At 35.6% G+C, this 25864-nt stretch overlaps 1 protein-coding gene across 1 annotated transcript in view; it reads right to left on the minus strand.

The window, feature by feature from the left end:
- Positions 1-25864, minus strand: part of LOC131439337 (regulator of G-protein signaling 17) — a 113911-nt gene that overhangs the window by 12293 nt on the left and 75754 nt on the right. The window lies entirely within an intron of this gene.

Consider the following 25864-nt stretch of genomic DNA (forward strand, 5'->3'; position numbering starts at 1 on the left):
GTTAGGAAAATAACATTGATAACAATATACTACCGTGATATGAAAGCGAGATTTACCATCGCATTGCGTTTACCATCGTAAATCAATTTTCCAATACGACAAGGAAAAGATAGCACCTGCGTATATTTTTTTTCCATGTCAAAGGATAAGTGCACGCATATTCACCACTGTGTATCCCGATACCCAAACCCCCATGAGTCGTCATCATGATAATTTGTCTATAAATATAAAATTAAAATGATTGGCTGAACATAAGCATGCGTTATTAGTGTATTTGATTTCTCTTAACCTAAGAATGCCATATTCGAGTTTGCCACTTCCGTGTTATTATTTGGTAACAATTCGTTCATTTCGAGCTCAGATATCAACGATGTAAAGGAACGTTCCTCTATCAGTGGTACGAACATAGATCCAACCACCCTATCTGGTTTTGCCAAACTCGACAAGATATATGTTATCAATAAACATTTTATTCGGGAGCATAAAAAGAGGATTTGAAAGGTGAATGGGGGAGATAAAGCATGCAAATGATGTTAAATGGATGTGGAATATAGTAAAGTAAATTTTCGTATCTCATACACATGTTCCGAGGAAGATGGTATTTAAATATTACTTTTGTTTACATTGTTAAAGTAAAAGCTCAGTTTTTGCTGGGGAAAATGTTTCAATGATGGATTGAGTTTTCGTAAAAGTAGTATTGAATGACGTTTTTAAATTAAAAACGTGTTTTCATCATTATTCTAACGACGAAATATTTCCTTTGCTGTGTATTACATCCTAATTTAATTCGAAATTGAAGCAAAAAGGTCTCCATTCGGGAACATTTGTAAAATGACGGAGTACCGTTAAAAACCACTCTAGTCTGAACGTCACGTGATCAAACGAAATGCATTGTAACACTTGGTTGCTCTTCGCAAACGCCTGCTGCGAATCCTATCAACCAATGTGATATAAACAGGTGGTGCAGATCACATGGCTTGCTTGCGTTTGTCACCAAAAATTTGTGAATAGTTCGGTATGACGACATACATGGAAAATAAACATGCTTTGATTCAATGCCAACCAGTCCAAATGGTTGTGTTTGCCCTACATGTTTCTACCACATTGTTCGACAACGTCTTGGTCTGCGTGGAAATAATGTTTACATTTTGAAGTAGCTCTCGCGACAATTTCGACTCATTTGGGCGGTGCTTCCCTTCGAATACACAAAATACAGTGGAGGCATAACATAAGGAATAAAATTCTTTTATCATCCTAACCATCATCAATACTAAAGCCCTGAACTCAAGTTGTCGATGGAAACGCATGGTATTTAGCTCTAAGGGTATGTGATATATGATTTTAGAACTAAATACCACGCGTCTCCATCGGATGATGACAATTTGATGGAGACGCATGGTTTTCCGAATAATTTATTTTTTTGAAGTCTGATATTATACCCGTCCACATTTTTTAAAAATCTGAAAAAATTATAGCGTAATGTACTCATAAATGATAAATGAATTTTATTCCTTATATTATGCCTCCGAATAATATCAATATGGAATATGAATATGGAATATGAATATGGAATATGAATATGGAATATGAATATGGAATATGAATATGGAATATGAATATGGAATATGAATATGGAATATGAATATGGAATATGAATATGAAATATGAATATGGAATATGAATATGGAATATGAATATGGAATATGAATATGGAATATGAATATGGAATATGAATATGGAATATGAATATGGAATATGAATATGGAATATGAATATGGAATATGAATATGGAATATGAATATGGAATATGAGTATGGAATACGAATATGGAATATGAATATGGAATATGAATATGGAATATGAATATGGAATATGAATATGGAATATGAATATGGAATATGAATATGGAATATGAATATGGAATATGAATATGGAATATGAATATGGAATATGAATATGGAATATGAATATGGAATATGAATATGGAATATGAATATGGAATATGAATATGGAATATGAATATGGAATATGAATATGGAATATGAATATGGAATATGAATATGGAATATGAATATGGAATATGAATATGGAATATGAATATGGAATATGAATATGAAATATGAATATGAAATATGAATATTGAATATGAATATTGAATATGAATATGGAATATGAATATGGAATATGAATATGGAATATGAATATGGAATAAGAATATGGAATATGAATATGGAATATGAATATGGAATATGAATATGGAATATGAATATGGAATATGAATATGGAATATGAATATGGAATATGAATATGGAATATGAATATGGAATATGAATATGGAATATGAATATGGAATATGAATATGGAATATGAATATGGAATATGAATATGGAATATGAATATGGAATATGAATATGGAATATGAATATGGAATATGAATATGGAATATGAATATGGAATATGAATATGGAATATGAATATGGAATATGAATAAGGAATATGAATATGGAGTATGAATATGAATATGAATGAATACCTCCAAAACTTATTAAACATTGGAAAAACTATCAAAAGAGCTTACGACAATGCCAATAAATTGTACAAATATCAAATATATCATACAAATGCAAATAGGTAATCCATTTTCCTAAAAATGAACAGAAGGGAACAAATGAAGTTGTTTTTCTTCGATTACACAAGTTTTAACTTCAACTTCGGGCCATGAAAACTTTCTGACCCTGTATGCGGGGTTGGGAATCGCACTCAGGTAGACAGAATGAAAGTCATCCAAAAATTGAAGTTGTTTATTGCAGCTTATAATACAATATATACAAATAATTATATTATCAATAACAATCCGCTAAAAACCGAAACGAAGGTATATTTTGGACGCGAAACAAGGCCATGCAGGCCATATTTACGGTGTTTTTTCAGTGAAGGTTTACAGAAAGCATTTTTAAACATAATGTTTTCACACGAAGACCAAATTTGATAACATTTAAAAAATATTTCAAACATTTTATAGCATAAATTTAGCATTTGAGCCCATTTTGAAAACGATAAATTTGTTTATTGGGAGTTTACACTGTGTATATAATCTAAAAACACTAGAAGCAATATTCTTCAAATTAATATTCATCGGAACTAAAAGTTATGAATCGAGTTTTCTCATAGGCATCTTCAATGTGAGAACCATTCATCAAATGCTAACCTCATGAAGCATAGTCATCAGCTGATACACATATCTATGAACTAATGAACGAACGAAGCAGCTCTTCTTGCTTGGGTTGCGCTGTGAGTTTTACCCGACTCGTCAGATTTTGAAGATCGTGTTGCGAGAAAAACGCGTTCAAAGTTGTCTCAAGATACATGAAACGCGGCGCCTTCGCAAACTGTCGTAAAAAACCAATTCGAGATTCGTTTTGACTACAAGACTTTTTTTTTCATTCTAGAGGATTTTAGGTAAATTTTAGGCACACAAATTTTTTTTTTTTTGATTTTTTGAATGTTGTATGTTTTACACAGGCTTTATAAAAAATTTTATATGAGTTTGTAAAAAAAAGGAAAGTACCGGATGAAAATATTTGTTTACGAAGAACAGGTTTTTATTCGTATTTTGCATTCAAAGTTTTTTAGTCCGGTTTGTACAAAAATATGTTTTCAAACGTTTTTAACTTTTTTTTTATATATATATAAAAAAACGTGATTAATCCACCTAGCAGTGAGATGATACCTTTTTTTATCAATACGCATGTGTTTTTGCATGGATGTTCTTAGGTGTTTTAGTTCTCATGACATTATTTCAATTATCGTCGTTTTAAACGGCAAATTGAGATTTTAATCACTCATTACCCTGTAATGCCGAAACTGCAAAACATATCGAATTTCAATCTTAGCGTGTGACAATCGATTGAACATTCCATGAGATGTCGAAGTAAGTTCCACTTTAAAGTTTTTCGTCATTATTTATGGTACTTCCAGAGCCGGTATTCAGGAATTACCATAGCCCAAAATGATTCGAATGGCCATAAATTATTACACCAAACAATTTACATGAAATTTATAAACTCATCATCTGTAATTCCAGAATCGGATAAAATTCACCAATTTTGTATGGGACCTTAAGTCCTGTAATATTTGTTTTTGAAGTTCGATTTGGTCTTTTTTGAGAAAATGATTGAGCTTTGAGAATCGATTCGATACTGGAACCGGAATTCTAAAATCGGTGTAGCCGAAATCAGTTAAATTCACCTGAGGAGTGTGTAGACATCTTTGAGAAATTGTAGAGCGAATTAAAATTTGGGGGTACATTCCGAATCCAAAAACGAATACCGCTCAAACTGAAATAAATTTATTTGGTAATCGACTATCCAAATCTGCAAACCCGATAAACCTGATTAATTTATGTGAAATGGAACTTTTTTCTACTAATCACCCTGCATTTTCTAAACCAGAAGTCGGATCTGACTAAAAAGTAAGACGTTTTATAGGATTTTAAGACCTCTCATTTGAATCATAGATGATTCTTAGATTTCATATGAATCTTAGATCGGTTCAGCCATCTACGAGAAAAATTAATTTCATTATTTTAATTTCGTTTCACATATCATCCTGTGGTTCCGCAATCAGAAGTCGGATCCAAACGTAATTCAGGAACCTTGTTTGGAAGTATACGATTTTTCATATGAATCTGAGTTTGTAGAGTTTTTAGTTTAGCCATCTCCGAGAAAATTGAGTGAAATTATTTGTCACACCCGCATTTGCTGATCTTGAAGAACTGATTCGAAAGGTATATGGGTGTTATGCTTTCCAGCATTTATTGCTGTAATCAGCTTAAAACAATATAATTATGGAATTGCTATTAACTCGAAAATGCTGCCATCATCTGGTTTACATATGTTACATTCGAACGATTGTGTTGCCAAAAACGAACCGTGCTAAAATCGGTCCGAGACAAATTGTCATAAAAAAGGATGCTGTACACAGTCTTTTTTGTACTTAGAAAAAAATGTATGTAACAGTATGAAAAATCGTGTTTCATGTTGCTCCCAAGCATTGCTTTTTCATACAGCGCTCAAAATTCCTTCTACTGGAATAAGGCTTACACAAAAATATCGATATCTCCGTTAAAAATGGACGGATTTCAACAATCTATGGCTTGTTGGATAGGTATTACCGTGCGAAATCTAAGTCTGGAAACATATTCTGTTTTCAAGGTCAAATGTGAGAGATACTGTCAAAAAACTGAAAATTTTGACATAAAACTTCGTATAACTCAAAAAGTAAACATCCGATCTCAAAACCATTCAATAGCGTTCTGGGTGACGGGGAGACCTTTAATTTGCGACTAGTTTGATCAAAATCGGTCCAGCCATCTCTGAGATCTCGACTTCTTAGTTGACAACACACATACAGACACACACACATACACACACAGACATTTGCTCAGTTCGTCGAGCTGAATCGATTGGTATATGATATGACATTCGGCCCTCCGGGCTTCGGAAAATTTTTCGAAAGTTTGAGCGAATTCTATACCTATTTTTTATATATATAAAAAAAGGTAAAAAGGGGTAGAATTCGCTAATTTCGAAAAATTTTCCGAGGCTATATACAAATCCGTTCAGCTCCATGAACTGAGCAAATGTCCGTGTGTGTATGTGTGTGGGTCTGTATGTGTGTTGTCAACAAAAAGGTCGAGATCTCAGAGATGGCTGGCCGATTCTGATCAAACTAGTCGCAAAAGAAAGGTCTCCCCGAAACCCTGAACGCTATTGAATGGTTTTGAGATCGGATGTTTACTTTTTGAGTTTTACGAAGTTTTATGTCAAAATATTTTTTGACAGCATCTGTCACACTTGACCTTGAAAACAGAATATTTTTCCAGACTTAGATTCCGCATGTCAAAAGCTATCCAACAAGTCATAGATTGTACAAATCCGTTCATTTTCAACGGAGATATCAACATTTTTGTGTACGCGGCTTTTCCTCCTATTCTAGCAGTAGGAATTTTAAGCATTTATGACAAAGCAATGCTTGGGAGCAACGTGAAACACGATTTTTTATACTGTTACATACAATTGTTTCTAAGTACCAAAAGGACTGTGTACAGCATCCTTTTTCATGACATTTTTCCTCGGACCAATTTTAGCACGGTTCGTTTTTGGCAACATAATCGTTCGAATATGACATATGTAAACCAGATGATGGCAGCATTTTCCAGTTGAAAGCAATTCCATAATTATATTGATTTAAACTACTTACAGCAATGAATGATGGAAGAACATAACACCCATATACCATTCGAATCAGTTCGTCGAGATCAGCAAATGGGTGTGTGACAAATAATTTCACTCAATTTTCTCGTAGATGATTCAACCATTTTCTATATACTTAGATTGATAAGTCGTATGCTCCCAAACAAGGTTCGTGAATTATGCTTGGATCTGGCTTCTTGTTCCGGAACTACAAGATGATATGTAAAACGAAATTAAACTTGTGTAACTGATTTTTCTCGTAGATGGCTGAACCGATCTAAGATTCAATTGAAATCTAAGAATCATCTAAGATTCAAATGAAAAGTTTTAAGATCCTATAAAATATCTTGATTTTCAGTCAGATCCAACTTCCGATTTAGGGGATACAGTATGATTAGTATAAAAATGTCCATTTCAAATAAATTAATTAGGTTTATCGGGTTAGCAGATTTGGATAGTCGATAACCAAATAAACTTATTTCAGTTTTAGCGGTATTCAGCTTTCGGTTCGGATTTAATTCGCACTACGATTTCTCAAAGATGTCTACACTGATTTTCAAACATTTTGAAACAAATCTAAACTAAACAGCTACTCAGCTATACCGATTTTCGGATTCCGGTTCCAGTATCAAATCGATTCTCAAAGCTCAATCGTTTTCTCAAAAAATTTTAAATTGCAAAGACAAAATTAAGTTTTTTGTTCCAATTCTGACTCCCGATTCTGGAATTTTAAAAATTCAAACCGATATAGAAGAAAAGCTTTAAAGTTGGACTCATAACTATTGCAATTTATTCGTCATATGGCCATACGAATCGGTTTGGGTTATGCTGGATCCTGAATACCGGCTCAGAAGTACTTTAAATTACCGTAAACTCTAAAGTTAAACTTACTTCGATATCTCACGGAATGTTCAATCGATTATCACACGTTTAAATTCAAATTCGATCTGATTTTCAGCTTCGACATTACATGGTAATGAGTGATTGAAATCTCAATAGCCGCTTAAAACGACGGTCTTTAAAATTATGTCATGACGACTGAAACACCGAAGAATATTAATGCAAAAAACACATGCGGATTGATAAAAAAAAGGTAGCATCTTACTGCTAGGTGGATTAAGCACGTTTTTATATTGCAAATTTCAATATAAAAATGCTCTTTGCAATTGCAATTAAACTCAGTTTCGTTATCCAGTTTTTGCATTCATAAATACTTAAACGAGTTATTATTTAAACATAAATTCTACCGAACTTATCCGATTTTCGCTTTGATTATCATTTTCAAATTATTAATTCATTATTAACTTTTCAGAAAGATACAATAGAGCAAATAATTCAATGATTTTTCCAATCAATTGAATAATATGCCACACGCCAATCAAAACTATAATCATTTTGATCTTACTATAAAAAAAACAAACAAATTAAACCCTAGTTTACCGTAGAAATAACGCATAGTATAAGTAAACATTGTAAATTGTTCATACTTTATCTGCATTTGTTAGATCAAACTCAAAGTAATTTTGTTTCCATTCTGTTTAGTTTTGCTTGTTGAATCCGAGAACTAATTGTATTGAAATTATGAAACAAAACTAATTTCCATGTATTCAATACGCAGTCTGCATACCTATTCAAATATCTACTAGCTGAAATTGCACTACCAGTTAACGTTAAAGCGGTATGCTATATTTAATACATCACACTACTATTGCACAATCATACTACAGAATTACGGGGTGGTGAAATTTTAATAAACTTTCTCTTACCCTTTGCGTATTTTCATAATGGCTAGGCGCCATTTTTCAGCCATAGTTGTTAGTTCTCACAGGATCCGACGCCCAGGCGGAATGTTGCACCCTATTCGGTTGGCACGTCCGTTACCCTTTCGGCTATAATTCTCAAACAGGTTGCATTTGCCCGCCCAGAACTATGAACCTGCTAGCGTTTTGAACTTCACACTTTCTCCACCGGTGTTCTCTTCTCGTTTTCATTTTATCAACTTGCACACCCACTGAGGATGGCGGTACGACTTGCAATGTGTTTGTTTTAGTTTAGCACTTTTTTTTTTCTCCTGCAACACAATTTTCACTTACAGCACTCAACATCCGGGTGTAAACACTCTGTCAAAGCAACTCTGCTACTAGATGCCGAGGTTGTGGCAGTACGGTAGAAGCTGCTGTACATCATCATTTGCACTATAACCTCCTTTTCTATGGCCACGGAGCAGTCGGTGGTGCCTGGTTGGAAGATCACGCATTCCAGTTGAAAACCCTTGGTCTAAGTTCAGTGCAGGCAAGTGGTTCATTCGCACATTCGTTCCCCCCCAACACGTCTATCGTATATACATGTGCCATTCACCCGTCAATACGGTCAATACTAGATGTAATTTTTTTGTGTATACACACAGGGTTGGAGGTGGTCACGTCGTAAATGCATTGAAGCACGTTATAAGTTTCAGGGAAATAATTCCACAAATTCCATGAATAAAAAAATACACTAAATAACGCTTTATTCACGCTCAAGAAGCAAAATTTTATTTCCAACTTCTGATTAGAATTTATAGATTATACGACTAGTTTCACACTGACACCATGTACCTTTGGCATTTTCATCCTTCGGTCAACCGTTCCAAAGAATCCTACTGGCTATTTGTTTTTCTTTTGTCTTGGGCCAGACAGCGTGGCACGTCAATTGTCTGCCCTGCCTCAAGTTTGGACAAACTGTCTCAATTCTTAACATGTTTCTTGTCGCTCGCACCGGTGGCAAACCGAAGAGGAGCTCGGATGTATGTTTTGTTGTCACTTTTGTAATAAAAAAAATGTCCTAAGCAAGCTCGTCTAAAGCATGTTCGGAGGGATCCTCTTACCAAGGTAATACAGTGTGGATGGTTAGTAGTTTCACTGTTTGTTTCAGAATATCCTTTCTATAGGTGAACAAACAACGTTATCAACTTTCTAACGAAAGTCAACGCAACTGTAAGGTAGCGAACTTTCCATAAGTGGGCGGTTTGCAAGGGAAACCCCTGATGAGAATAGGGACAGATGTTTTTCTGTGGTTTCCTTGTTTGATTTTCTTATTAGGCTTCTCTGTTTTGCTCTGACTTCTAAGGGTTTCGTTTCTTTCTCTAAGTCGATTGTTCATTTTTAACTTTCGTTATAATTACATGTAATACTCCAATGACATCCCTAATTAGAATTTATAAACAAAAATGTGCGCTCAACGCAAAAACATTTGCACAGGGCCCCAACAGGACTTACACTACAAGGATTGGCGCTACAGCAAAGCTCAAAATAGTAACTAGGATTGGCTTCTTAATTTGTTTACTTAAAATGACATCACCGGAATTAGCCGCATCTAGCTGGTGTGCGCGGGAATTATTGTTTACTGAAGGAAGTGCCATAACCATCATGATAATTAACTTCTAATATTGTTCTCATGGATATCGACAGACAGAAGAACAGAAACGCAAACCAAAGCATGGTTGGGAAATTCCTTCGTGGACGATCAAAAGCCCATGTAGATTGCAAACACTTTTGGAAAAGCTTAGCAATCTATCGTCCATATCTTCTAAACCATATGAGGCAGATGGTTTATGTCTTCGACAAAGTTATAGTATTTGAGTTTATCAACAATATTGTGGAAGATTTCAAAATTGTATTTCTTCAAATAAAAAAGTTAGCTTTTTGTGTGTCTTTACAGTGAGTTTTGGAACATGGTTTTTAAGTTTAAAAAAAAATCCAAACTACACTGAGCAACTATTGTGAAGACATCAAACAACTCGGATCAGCCGTTGTAGCATAATAAAAGAAAGCAAACTCATATTACCACCACTAGCAGCAGTGGTGCTAGATATATTAAGGAATGAGCCATCGTTCGGACCTTGTGTCGGTTTTTCTTTAATAACATTTTTTACAGATGTCGGATTATTGTTACAGTCTTCGAAGGTTTTCTTCCTCATTAAATTTCCTACAAAAATTACATGTCCGCTGATTTTTTGAGTATATAGGGTGACCTCCAGATGATTTTTTTGTTAAAAGTTAGTTTTCCCATACTAAATTCCATACAAACTTTGAACCGCGGGCGGGAAAATATAGTTTCTCCTATCGGCTAAAATTTTGCATAGTTTCTATGGGACCCAAAAGGAACACGAAAAGTTTGGTGGAGCGAGAAAATATTTTTTCCCATACAACCTTGTCCCACCCTAATGGTAATGTTCATATAATTTCTTAGAAAAATTTTGTCGTTTGTTGTTAAATATCCATTTTATAATTGACTTAAACATCTAAAGAAAAGTGTTTTCATTATATAGGGGAGACTGGACGAAACCTGACAGTTTTTGAAAATTGAAAAAACATCCAATATAACTAGGTTTTTATCTAAGTTATCTTTACCGTTGCGTAGCTTAGACCTTCAGCTAGTCTCAATTTGTGATTTGAAAAACCTATTTTAATCCACCTAGTGGTGTAATGATGCCTTTCTCATATTACTTATTACATCATAAATATAACAGTGAAATTTGCAAAAACAACTGTTTATTGAATAGGAATAGGATAATTTGTTCGGATCTAATCTCACAAACTCTATAAATCCTGTTTAACCTGTAGTTCCGGAACCGAAAGTAGTATCCACAACAAATTAAGGAATTCCGTATGAAACTGTAAGACTTTTCTTTTGAACCTATAAGTTTGTGAAAATCTATTCGGCCATCTCCAAGAAAAGTGAGTGAGATCCTTTTTGCAGTTTCTAACCACTATTTCCAATTCTCCCGAAACCGAATTTAGTTGAACGGAATAGCCGAAGTTGGTTCGTTTGCTACCAACAAATATGACCTACAAATTGGAACAGTTTTGAACGTAGTTAAACTTATACTTACTATCTCATGCTCTTTTTCGATTAAACCAATTAAACGAAATCTAACAAACGAAACGAACCTGCGTTTCTGTTACTTCTGCGTGCTAAACAGCATGAAACATGTAGTAGGATTGTTATTATTATTATTGACATCACTACACAACGTGTACGAAATAGAACGAAGCACGCCTTGTTCGTTTTGTGTTTTCTTCTTCTTTCGGTGTTGTACATATTGTCACGCTATATGGCGATTTGAAAACTTTGACACTCATCGCCCTGTAACTGCGGAACCAGAAGTCGGATCCGGATGAAATTTAACAGTAGGTTTAAAGATAGTATGAACTTTAATTCAAATCAAGATTTGTGAAAATCGGTTCAAGCATCGCAGAGAAATCGAAGTGAATTTAGTTTTAGGAGTTTTTCTTCTCCACTTTCGGTGCTCTCGGAACAGGAAAAGAGGGGACCAGTAGTGCCGAATTAAGTTTTTATGCCCACAAACTAACAAGCTCTGCAAACTAGAAGAATTTATCAGACAGTTTTATGGGATTTGTACCTGTTTTTAACCATCGTTCGTGGAAAAATACTAATAAAATTGGCAATTTTCCACTTATCACGCTTTAGTTCCGGAACCGGAAGTCGGATCCAGATAAAATGTTCAACAAATTTTCAGGGTATTATAAGACCTTTCATTTGAATCTATGTTTGCGAAAATCGGTTGAGTTGTTCCAGAGATAATTGAGTGTAAACTTTTTCTCAAATTTTCACATATTACCATATAACTCCGGAACCGGAAGTCACATTCAAACGAAATTCAATAGCAAGCTATGGGACTATAATACCTTTTATTTGAATCTTAGTTTGTGAAAATCGGTTCAGCCATCTCTGAAAAAAGTGAGTGCATATTTTTTTCACTTTTTTGGTACATATCATCCTATATCTCCAGAACCGGAAGTCGGATCGGAATGAAATTCCATAGCAGGCTATGGGACTATGAGACCTTTCATTTGAATCTTTGCTTGTGAAAACCGGTTTGGCCATCTCTGAGAAAAGTGAGTGCATATTTTTGTTACATACACACACACACACACACACACACACACACACACACACACACACACACACACACACACACACACACACGGACGGACACACACACACACAGATATTTGCTCAGTTCGTCGAGCTGAGTCGAATGGTATATGACATTCGGCCCTCCGGGCCTCGGTTAAAAAGTCGATTTTCACAGTGATTGCATAGCCTTTCTATATGAGAAAGGCAAAAATATGTGACACCAACCCAAAATTCTATATTCCTGTAACTGTAAGCTTCACTCAAATATGAAGAACGAACACAATGGGGTGCTCTTGAGATACCTTAATGAGCATGAAGAAAATAAAGCCATGGTCAAATGGATTCTCTGTTGGTTTCAACCGGCCCCCTGTCACGACGCCATCTTGATGAGATCTAAATTGGAACTTCAAAATCAGCTGATTTTAACGTAAACAAACAAACAGTAATACATATGTTTTACGCGTTTACCTCGTTCAGTGCACGAAAATTAGTGAATTTTGGGCCGACTCTCTCACAATAACTTGTCGGTTTACCTAAAATACAGCAGACAGTGTTTTGGGACATCAAGTGGAGATAATTTTCACAATTTGAGAGTTGCGATGAGTATCAAAACATCGCAGTGTTTGGGGCTCGAAACGCGAGGGGCTCAACGTAATCGGTATACTTTCAAATGACTGATGCTCACATACCGGTGTCAGATGGGTGGTTTCAACCTTTAGTGAGACCGACGTCTCAACCTCCAATTAACTGACATCTGTGTGTCACATATACATGTTTACATGTTTGCGTTTACAAAATCAATCCATGGATCGAAATAATTGCTGGATTATAAGATATTTAAGCTGTCCGATTTAACCCCGTGTCCGGTCTAACCCCGGTCTCCCCTAATATTTGTTTAGAGTCACGGTATCCTCGTCTATCTCATGTACGTAAACCACCAATTTGAGCGAGATTTGCTACCTCTGTTCGATATATTGGTTCAAAGCAGTGGCTTACCTTAGATAAAAAACGGGACAAAATAAGATTTGCCCACACCACCCCCCACTACCCTCTTCGCTTCACCACCCCTAGTCTTTACATACGCCACTGGTTAATAGGGTAAGATGAAAGTTGGTGCATGCGCTTCGATTACACACAACAAATAGATTTACAATTTCCCTACAAAATATTATAGAATTGCGGAAACAGATTATGTCCTAAAGATAATATCCAAATCTATATAACATAGGGCTGAAAGCTCACCACTTGGACCTGTAGACGCAACGATACCGAAACTGCCTTAAAACTATTCCAATTTCTAGGTAATTTTAGTCGCTGGTCATGCGAGTCGACTTACTTCACCGTTCCTTGGAATCCGGTGTTCGAAATTTCTAACCGCCGACGATTTCAAATACGTGAAAAAATCTCAAAAAAATAAAATTGGACTCAAAATTTATTGTAGGTTATGTTAATAGCTAGCCTTATGAACTGAATTTTCGTCCGAAATGCTAGCTTCAGTGATAATACAATTCAAACAGTGTGCAGTTCTGCGACCGGGCATTTCTTTTTCGTTTTTTTGCTCTCGTTAGTCGCGCCATATTTACTGTAAACGTGTAATGACGCCGTATTTAAATAAAGTTTTCTCATGCAATGTTCAATTAGCACCGTTACGGTGCTGCTGTTCGGCCAAGTAATTTTATAAACTCATTTGGAAGATTTACATACTCCTTCACTCCTATTCAGTGACAATCAATTTCAAAAATACTCAGCAGCAGAAACTTTGCAAACATTTTCGTAAGGATCGTACATTAAAACATGAATGGAAACGAAGCTAAATCAGGTACTCCGCGATTCACACATTCATCCTTTCGCTTTTAATGATATTGACGAGATTTGGGTGCCTCATTCATTCGTTCGCCCGAGCGATTATGAAGTTTTAATGCTTGACAAATATCCAGGGTCAGTGCGGCAAAAATTTCATTTTCAATCGTATGATATTAAATAAAAATGAAATTTATGGCCACTGACCGTCAACATATCGATACAAATTCATTTGATTTTTGCTGCAATTTTCAAGTGAAGCTCCAAGAATTCATCGTCAGTTGAATAATCGTACCTAGTCATTTTAAGTTTTGCCTGCTCAGTTTCAAGTGCCAAGTAGTCTAGCTGCTTCGTTGTCTTCGCTGTCGGTAGTGAGTAAGTTCGAATGAATAGAGTTATAAATGGAGTAATGTAATAAAATTTAAAAATGAAGTAGGAAACTATTATTTTATGTGTATTCTGTAATTGATATTTCAGCTATCTAGTTTGTGTTTAATCTAGTGTCTTGAACAAGGATGGCTTTTATCGTATCAAAGAACGCTCACTGGCAACTCTTCACACGATTGAATCAGTACAAAACCCGGCATGGCTCATTTAACATAGAATCGACACCAGTGCGATAGAGATGGTCGGGTATCGGGTATTTTACCCGAAACCCGACCCGTACCCGTACCCGACGGGTTTTTGGTCGGGTACGGGTCAAAATTTTTATTTTCAATCGGGTACGGGTCGGGTACGGGTAAAAAAATTTACTGCTCACTCGGGTACGGGTCGGGTACGGGTAAAAAAATTTACCGCTCACTCGGGTACGGGTCGGGTACGGGTAAATTTTTTTTTCGGATCGATTACCCGACCATTTGTACTTCACATAAATATGTTTACACGTTGACGAGATTTTTTCATTGCAAAACAGTTCTTCCGAAAAATAATCAATTTGATTCAAGGGGTTTTGACATTCGCGCCTAGGACCAGACCTGTCAACTGGCATCTTTTTCCAGAAAAAAACATTTTTTTCTTCATTTAAAAAAAAGATCAATCATAGTTACGTGAAAAGTTATGTGAATATTTCCCGCCCTACTTTGTTTATAACATATTCAATAAGACACACTGCCTTAGCTCTATGATGTTGCGGTCGGAATCTACTTTTCACGTAGGTTTTAATGGACTGCCATTTTAAAGCTGTTTAATGCACAATCCAGTAAAAATTATTTGATTCATATACTGCCCATACTCGCATATCAGTCTCATATCGATTTTCGCCAATTTTGAGTTAGCTTGAGGAATGGAGTCTTTCCTCAATATACTCTCAGAAATTGCAATGAAAGTTGAGGGTTTGTTCAGTAAAATATAAAAAAATATCAACTGATTTCTGTGTCCCATATGCTAAAGTACTCGCATATCAGTCCCATTCAGTGCAAAATTTCAATAATTTCATTTGTTGCAATTTTGGAACAGCAAAGGTGTATTACCGATATTTCATGTAATAATACCAAGATTTAGCATTAGGAAGCAAAGCAAAGTCTTGGCATTACATTACTTTCGTGGAACTTAGTCTTTCTGTTTCAACAAACTTCGCAGCCGATTCTTAGCGTACAGAATCATTGCATGGCTAGTACTATGGATCCTACTGACACTAAGAATCCTTCCAGGTCGGAGCTCGAACATACGACAGCTGGCTTGTAAGACCAGCGTCCTATGCATTGAACCGCCAACCCGGGACCAGCATTAGGGAGCACAATAAATAAAAAATTATGAAATAAACTTTTGATCGTCTTTTTCACAACATGCCGATTTCGCATATGGGACTGATATGCAAGTATGGGCAGTATATAAAATGTAGTGTAGTACTCATATCACATTCAGATACCAGAAAACTGTTATTTTAAATATTGGTTGGAGATTTTCAAAATTTTCATAAAAATCATTAGGATTCTTACCATAAAAACATGAACATTTATTTCAGAAAATCTAGAGAAGTTCTTCTTATCCTGCACTTCTGGGTGGTGTCACCTCACTTGAAATGACACCGATTGATGGCACAGCAAGTTGGGCTATATTGCTAGTTAATTTTCGTTTCTTTTCACTGGACTACAAGTGAAAATCTCGATGCGTGACAACGTGGAGTCGCAAAAGTAAGGGTGAAAATCTTTTCTCGCGAAATACTCAAATTTTCACCGTGTTCACTCGTTGAGGGTTCCACCGGTTCAATGGCTGTAAAAACCACCAGCTACCGATAACATCGTGGGTGTGGGTTTATGAGGCTTACAAAACGGGCATAGTTGACAGATTAATTTAAATCAAAATCATAATTCATTTTGCTTTGTAGTAAAAAATTGTAACCAAAAAAATTTCCTACGAATGTTCAAACTACTTACACTTGAAGGACTCACTGTTCACCATGTTCAAAATTGAATTTTTCACACCGGGAATACACGTACATTGTTTGATTCTTTCGTCAATTCACGTAAACGAACTGATAACACACTATTCATTTTAGGGGATGTTCGCATAACATTCATTTTCGTCACGTATAATATTCAATTTGACATTTGGAACTATTTTACGTAATTTTTCAAGTGATTGGAATGTGAATTTTTATTTGTGTGTCAAGATAATGAGCACGCTTACTTGTGGTTCTAAAGAATTGGATCAAAAGTCGCACTGTTTCGTAAAAAACATACCTACCAAATATTGAATACAACGGGTATTACGACATTTTGGGTAAATATGCTTCTCGAAAAATTTGAGTTGATATTACTCCCTTTTGTTGACATTTGTAAATGAGTATAAAGTACCAAAGACATTGAAAATCTACAGGGTCCGCCATCTAACATTTATTTTTGAACTAGCGGTTATTTCGACATTGGTAACCTCAATGTCACTTCTGATTTGACAGAAACTTAGTTGTATCCTTCCGCTGAACGAAAATGGTTGTGTATACGCTTGAGGATCGCGTGAAAATAGTGCAGTTTTACTTTCAAAATCATGGTAATGTTGCGGAATGTGTGCAAAAAAATCATCTTCTCGGATGAGGCACATTTTCATCTCGGCGGGTATGTTAATAAGCAAAATTGTCGCAGCTGGGGACGGAAAACCCGCACGTCATCATGGAGAAGCCGATCTCAGAGAGTGACGGTTTGGTGCGGATTTTTGTCTGGTGGCATCATTGGGCCTTTTTTCTTAGAAAATGAGGCAGGAGCCGCCGCCACGGTCAATGGCGAGCGGTACCGCGTCATCATTAGCGATTGGTACTTCCCGTTACTTGAAGAGGAAGACTTGGACACCTTTTGGTTCCAACAAGACGGCGCTCCGTGCCACACAGCCAACGCTACGATCGATCATCTGTGCACAGTCTTCGAAGATCGAATTATCAGTCGAAATTCGGATGTCGTTTGGCCGCCTCGGAGCTGTGATTTGCCACCGTTAGACTATTATCTTTGAGCGGCTGTCAAAGATAAGTGTTATGTGGACAATCCAGAGACAATTCAAGCCTTGAAGGATAACATTCGTGCATCCATAGCTGAAATAAAGCTGCAAACAATCGAAAATGTATTAAAAAGCTGGACCGACCGTATGGCGTACTGCAAGGCCAGCCGAGGCAGCCATTTGAATGAAATTATATTCCAAAATTACCCGGAAGGATTGTACTTTAATATGAAAAAATAAATTTTGAATTCGGATGAACCGTTTGATTTTTTTGGAAGTTTAAAAAAAAGTTACATTACATTATTCATGCTTCACAGTGTATTTATATGTTTAAAAGTAAACAAGCATTTTAATGTATTTTTCTTACCAACTAGAGCCTGATACGGCTCGATATCTAAAACACTTTATTTTTTCCATACTGAATTTTGGTAAAATTTTTACTACTCATTCGGGTCGGGTACGGGTACAGGTAATTTTTAATCGGGTACGGGTCGGGTACGGGTAATTTTTTTTATTTTTTTTCGGGTACGGGTCGGGTACGGGTAATTATTTTTTATTATTGATCGGGTACGGGTCGGGTACGGGTAATTTTTTTAATTTTTAATCGGGTACGGGTCGGGTACGGGTAAATTTTTTTGCTGATCACTCGGGTACGGGTCGGGTTCGGGTATAAGAATTTCTATACCCGACCATCTCTACAGTGCGAGAGCGAATTTCTCTCGATGACATTTCTGATAATTAAAGGTTAGCACGCTGCTGTGGGGATCCTCTCTGAAGCAACAAACGGTCGCTTATTCTCGTTTCGCTATCCGATTCTATTCAGGCAGTTGATAATTGCGATAGAAACGTTTTACTATTGCCGCTTATTCTAACAATGTCCATATAACCTTTGTATAAGTTGTGTCTATGAAAATGTCTGTGAATGTTCCACACAAGGGTTTTGAAATATTGCAACCTAGTATGAGAATCATCAAGTTGAATCATCGATTCGATTTTCTGCGATAATTGTCAACTTGCGATTCTCTCTTGGGAAATTCCACACAGCAACTATCATTATTAGACTGTAATTTTTTAAGGGCCGTGAAATACTCAGAGTATGAAGTGGAGCGAAGAAATGTAGAAAAATTCTCTCGCGGTTTATGCATTGATAGACTCGAGTTCTTGTAGCATCTTCTACCGGATTGAAAATGTTGTATACAATATAGATAGCTATGTAGCAGCTTCTGTCAAATTTTCGGCAATCACCAACACTGATCTTGAACCAATTCGAATGTTTACATGAACCTCATTTGAAGGCCGCTCTCACACTATTGAAAGAGATATTTTGTTACTTCAAGAGATCAATTGACGATGGTTAAACTGAGCTTTGATTTAAAGAGAATCGATCGATGAACTGAATGCTGCCCGTTCGGTACGTCAGCGAATGTTGTTTGTGTCAGAGAGTGAAGTTTACTGCAGAAGAGATATCGTCAGTGTGTTTCACCTTCGGTTTCAATTGAATTGAATGAAGTTTTACTGCACTGTCCAGGGTAATGGTTATTTTAACAAGTGACTTATTCATCGCAGATTTGCAAAAGCTACATCAATGATTTTTCAAATAAAAAGAATCTGTATAGTGATTGTAAAAAGGATAAGGAAAAGAAATTTCTCTTGACATAAATGATATCTCTTGACGTCCAGATATCAACCAATCACAATAATTCAACAATATGACAAAAGTGAAGTAAAAATGGTTTGTTTGTTTGTTTGTTTCATTGACTTAATCAATGAATTTTGCTTTCTATGCTTTTGAAACTGTTTTCTTTTTTTTCCTTAAAAGCCTATAATTTACAGAAGGGCAAACCGGTGCAAAAAAAAGCCCTGGGGGTGAAAATTGTAATGCCGATTTTATCGTCAATAGTAAAATTTTCTAGCTCCGGAATTTATATTCGATGAATATTTTTTAACTGATTAAGATGCGCTGAATCGAATGATATTAGTGGTAGAGATGATCGGGTAAGCATCTTTTCAAACATGAACCCGACCCGTACCCAACCCGAACCCATGATAAATTTTGCTTCCAAACCCGAACCCGACCCGTACCCGAACAAACATATTTTTTTCTTAACCCGAGCCCGATATCACCATCCTGATATTCTGGGACTGGAAGTCTGATCGACACGCGCAGAGAGAAAAGGAGAGAGATATATATTAAGCTTTCTCGGCGAACTGAGTCGAAAGCGAGCGAAAAGTCAAGTTTTACAGTAATTACATAACCTCTCTTCATGAGAAATTTGAAAAAAAACAAACATTGTTTTGTTCATTGATCAGAAATCGTAACACAATTCGAAATAAGATATAGATTGGAGTGCAACAGTTCACTCAAATTTACATGCAAGATTGTGTAATAATATGTGATTTGAAATTTCAATGACATGAAATTCAATTATATAAAAACAATTAAAATCTGATAGCGACTGTGACGATTCGAACCGAGAATCATAGAATCACAAAGTTCATCCGTTAATTGCCTGAGCCACAGAAGCACACTTCACTGGGCTGGTAAATAGAGCATATAAATGCATTCAGTCATACTTGCTAGCGAAAGTCTACTCCAACTTAATGTAAAAAAATGTAACCCAATAAGTTTCAGTAGGAAAAACGAAACCCATTCTGTAGACAAATGTATACGAAATCAAATAGTTGAAAAAAGGGAAAATTGTTTGAGATTTAGGTGTAATCTTGGACTCCAAGCTAACATTTGTGTAACATTACAATACAATAATCAGAAAAGCAAATTGTACGCAGGCTTTATCAAACGCTTCAGTAATAATTTTCAAGACCCATATACTATAAAAATTCTATATAGTACATATGTCAGACCCATTTTGGAATATTGCAGCCTAGTATGGAATCCATTCAATATTATTCTCGAAAAACGCATTGAATCGATCTCAAAACAATTTATTTTATATGCACTTCGTAAAGTAAACTGGACAACATTTCCTCTAGCATCATATGAAGCACGCTGCATGCTCATCAACATACAAACACTTAAAGAGCGCCGCGATTTTGCAATGATTTATTTTAGGAAATGACATTATTTCACATAACATTCAAACAGCTTCATTATTATCGAATTTATATTTTTATATACCTAGCTGTCAACTACGTTCCAGGAAATTATTTTTAGAAAGACATACAAGAACAAAATCAGCAACATACAATCCAGTCAATCGAATAATGCGCCATAACAATCAATACTGCGAACATCCAGGAATTACTAAGTCGAAAAATCAAATAAAATCTCAGATGTGTCGTAGAAATAATGCGTAGTATATAAGTTAACATTGTAAACCGGAATTTATATGCTTGACGAAATAAATAAATAAATAAATATAACTGAAGAATCAAAATAGAAAAACTAGAATCTTGAAAAAAATTATCCCATAAACAGGGCTTGAATCTGGCTTCTGAGATGTGTTTAATCATATCTAGAGTAGTTCAATCAGCAGAACCAGTTATTCAGCGACTAATTGAAAAATCGTAATTTTTTTTGCAGCACTGTCATTAGCTTTTTCTGTCACCTATTCGGTTTATACCCGGATGATTGAGTGAATACATATTAAATCACAAACTTACTCAAGTTAATACTGTAAAAACATCCACCTATTAGCGTCATTTTACCTTTTTCAACAACCAAATATGAATATTGTGGCATACATTTTCATGGTGTCGTTCGTTTTCAATTAAATTTGAACGATTTGAATTATCAATTTATAAAGTGTTTCTAGTTTTTAAAATGTTTTATCAATGTAGCAAATTCCGGAATGTCTCAATTGTATCATTGCATCAATATCATTGACATTCATTGAAAATTAGTAAGATTCCTGTTAACAAACATTTTACTGATAATTTTTTTCCAACATGTTAACTCTTACTTCCAGCAATTTAATTTTAGTTGTAAACAGTTCAACTTTTTTATTAGATTTGACAAACGTTTTCAATTCGAAAATACTACCTTCATTCCTATTTCATACCATGTGATAATCGAAAAAGTATGTTAACAAAAACGTACCGTACTAAAAACGAAACTTGACCTGGTCAAAAGGGTTTTATTCCTATTTTGAAGTGTTGTCATATTGCGTCAATTCAAAAGCTATGTGAAACACTGATCAAGAATAGTTGTAACAATACATGGAATCGATACCAGTGTCATGAAAAGTTTACGTTGTTTGCAATGATATTACCGCTAAATATGTAGACTGACGTTGTAAATTGAACAGTCGCGGTAATTCATTGCCTATACCAAGCTCAGAATTTCTAATGAAGAGAAATTGTCCGCCAGTGCGAGGCCGGTGCTTGTACGGGTACAAATTCTCGACGTTTCTAGAAAATGATTCACAACCATGTTGGCGATAAATGTTGCATGATACGATTGGAATTGAATTCATACAGTCCGTCCTATTATTATGACTATATTTTGTATTTACGTGCGATTTATTGGATATAATTATTTCAATAGGAGTTATCACCTGGCTTATAATAATTTCAAACTTTATCCTATTATATCCTAATTATGAAATCTTGTACAAACACAGTTATTAGGCCAAGGAACAAGTGCAATTGAAAAATTATGGTTGCTGCACGAGAGCCATGCACCAGAATAATGTGTTGTCCCGTGCTACTGAACAACAAATAATCGATGGGGACCTTGTTTAGTCACATTTATTAGCTACCAGGTGCATAGCATTATAATAATTTTTTTTATAGTTGGCAATCAATGTTTTCCATGGATATAACCTTTAGAAATTTTAAAAGCCTATAAGTTCTGATAACGTTTCTTACTGGCCTAAAAAGCCGTTTTTGTATAACTTTTATCCTTAGTTAGGGGATTTGGATACCAGTTTGTGCTAAGAAGAATTTTTTTTTAAATTTATTTTTACGATTTTACCGGCCAGAAAGTCACTTGTGTGAAGACATGGTACTTTGGTGCAAAATTATTTTATAAATAGCAATAAGTTTACGTCTGCTTAGCGGTTTATGTTGAACCGTCAGGTGTTTAGCAGTTCAACATAATCTGCTAATGGGACAGAACAGGATCGACTTTAGAACCGGCACTTACCATTCGAGTCAGTTAGTCAGAATCGTAAAACGGTTACGGAAGTGTGTGTGCTTTCCTGAGACAAAAAAATGAACTGCAATTTCTCAGCGGTGGAAGAACTGATTTCCACAAACTCCGACTTCCGATTTCGGAATTACAGGTCGACATGTGTATAAAATTTACACTCAATTTTCTAATTTTTACATACTTAGATCCAACTGAAAGGTGCTACTTTCTTAAAGGACGCGATAAAAGTTTATCTCGATTAGACTTCAGGTTCCGAAATTGCAGGCTGATATGTATAAGAAATTGCAAAAACTATTCCTTCAATTTTCTCGGAGATAAATGAATCGAATTTCAAACACATAGATTCTAATGAAGGGTTCTACGTACGTTTAATTGTTATGCTATATACGTCTGGTTCGGATATATTAATTCTCAGCTCCCTGTTCTGAATTACCGAAAATACTGCCAGAAACCTCTTTCGTTCCGTATGGCAAAGCAAAAAAGGGGAAATTCTTTTAAAATGTTTCAATTTGTGGGTTATATCAGTTGCTGGCCAAACGTATCGACACATTTTGTTATCTTCATTCAAGATCCACTAACAAGCCTTCAACAAAATACCACAGTAATAATCGAAAATAAGCTATCCACATACATTTGCGTTGTACGTATGTATTTGTGATGGTTTTTTATGCTCATATCACAGCATGCTGTGCGTTTGGCAATCAGCTTTCGTTTGGTTACTTGTTTGTGCGATTGAAATTCTGCGTTTTCAAAATGTCGCGTATTTAAAAGGAAGTGAAAATTAAGGTTCTGGACACATGGCTAAGTGAGAAGGGTATTACTATGCGAAAATTGATGAAGCGGTTGGGAATTCATCATGCCAGTGTTAAAACCATCATTCATAAGTTTGGCGAACACTATTCTTTGGATGAGCTACCAGGAAGAGGCAGAAAACCCGGTTCTTCCAAGCCAAAGCTGCACCAGAAAGTGGTATCTCTAATCGTGAAGAACAAATCAATGTAAATACGTGATTTGGCCAAAAAAGCAGAAACAAGTGTCGGAATGATTCAGCGTAACAAGAGTCGAAATCACCAGAAGACCTACAAGAAGCAGAAAATCTCGAAAAAATGTGTAGAACAGAAGAAGCGAGCAGCAACAAGGGCCCGGAAATTGTATTCTCGTCTTTTGCAGTGTCCGGATGCATGCGTTTTTATGGACGATGAGAGTTATGTAAAGGAGGAGCCAAAAAATCTTCCCACGTCAACAATACTTTACTATTGTTGTTGGGGAGGATGTGAGTGATGCGTACAGATCGAATCAAGTGGAGAAATTCGGTCGAAATGTACTGGTATGGCAAGCAATATGTTCCTGTGGTTTTAAGTCAACCATTTTTTACACTACCGGAACTATAAATGCAGAAATCTATCGATCTAAGTGTCTCCAGAAGAGATTGCTGCCTTTATATAAGAAGCATAGTACACCTTCACTGTTTCGGCCGGATATAGCGAAGGCTCACTATACCAAAACCACACACAATTGGCTTGCGGAATAGGGTATTAATTTCGTTGAGAAAAATGTCAATCTACCAAACTGCCCTCAACTTCGACCCATCGAACGTTACTGGGCAATCGTGAAGAGTGTCTTCAAGAAGACTGAAACTGGAAACTTGCCACTTGCCACTTGAATTCAAAAATATTTGGGCTCAAGCGTCAAAAAAATGCGACACCACACTTGTCCGGAACTTGATGAAGAGCGTTCGATCAAAAGTTCGAAAATTCATGAAAGAATAACTTAAATTTCATCCGGTTTTCATTATGCTTAAGTTTAACCTCGCACAATAAAGAATAAAATTTTAGATTGAATAAAATATCGTTTTTTATCATAATTTGAAAGAAAAATTTGTGGATAGCTTATTTTCGATACACTCCTTAGTATGAGAAAAGCGACATCACACCACTAGATGGATTATAACCGAAAGTGAGCAAAACAAACCCATAACCATAGCCAGTCATCTATATATTTTTGCTTTTCTATTGTTGGTCCGATAACGATTTTTGACATTGTAAATTTCGCTATATTTTAACGTGAATACGTCTTACTTTACTACGTTGTGACTTTCCAGAATTTACCATGTGGAAGAGTGCTAAGTTATTGACAGCGATTACTTCGAGTTGTACTAAATAGAGAAAGATCAAATATGATCGGGAATTTTACAAAACAAAATTCAATAATATAAGATAACAAGAATATCTCATCAATTTATCAACTTTCTTCAATCTTTTTGGATAAACGAGCATGACTTCTTAGCTTAAGAAGCTCTCGTAACTTAACGTAGTCAGATACATATCGGTCATGCTGTTCAACTAGACGAGTAGAAAAAAAACTATGGTCGTAATTCAATCATTTCTGTGTCTATTATTATTATTATTAAACTGAGCTCGTCGTACCCAATATAAACGCACTCAAATCTATTCAATAGCGATTGTAATCTATTGGCCGATCTACTTTGAACATAGTTCGCATAAAACCAGTGGTAATGATCAGCAGCAGAAGCTTTGCAATATTATAAAATATTACAATATTACAGAAACCAAATCAACAAGCTCGGTTCCGCTAAGAACCCAAAATCCCGAAGATTTGATATTTGAAATTATCTTTCCATTGAAATGCTTGTGTCCGTAATTGACATAAGCATTCAAATTCGCACATTGTGCAGTCCAGGTAATTTGTTTGCTCTCGTTAGTTCCGCCTTGTTAGCAGCAAACATGTAATGGCGTAGTATTTAAAGACTCATTTCATTCAATTAATGTTGGCGTTGATTCCATTCACACTGTGTGCAAGACTGTAATCTGGAAGCGAGTAAAGTAATGTATCTAACATTACTCACTCGACTTTTCTGTAAGATTGCGTGTTCTTATTTTACAATCATATGAGGCTTTATTATTCCGACAGAATTTCAATAACTATAAATTAACTACGGGGACGGGAGTAGTGTAATGGGTGAGTCGACGCCTATCACGCAGCCTGCCGGGGTTCGATTCACAACCCCGCTCATTTAACGAGAACAAATATTCGTTCACTCACTTTGAACATGTTTTGACATAAAACTACACAGTTAAATTTACGTCAAAGCATGTAAAAATGAACCATGTCATTACACACTTAAAATTTTTTACATGTTATTAGATGCACATAAATGGAGCGTCGCAGTTCACGCAAATTTACGTGGAAGAACATTTAATATTGCGTCTAAAACTCCATACATGAATTCATTGAAATAAAAAAAAGAATACTGAGGAGCAACCGTCGCGACTTGAACCGAGAATCATTAGATTGCAAGTACGTCTGTTATTCCACCGAGCCACAAAAGCAT

This window comes from Malaya genurostris, chromosome 3 (genome assembly GCF_030247185.1).
Source record: "Malaya genurostris strain Urasoe2022 chromosome 3, Malgen_1.1, whole genome shotgun sequence".
Taxonomy (NCBI): Eukaryota; Metazoa; Arthropoda; class Insecta; order Diptera; family Culicidae; genus Malaya; species Malaya genurostris.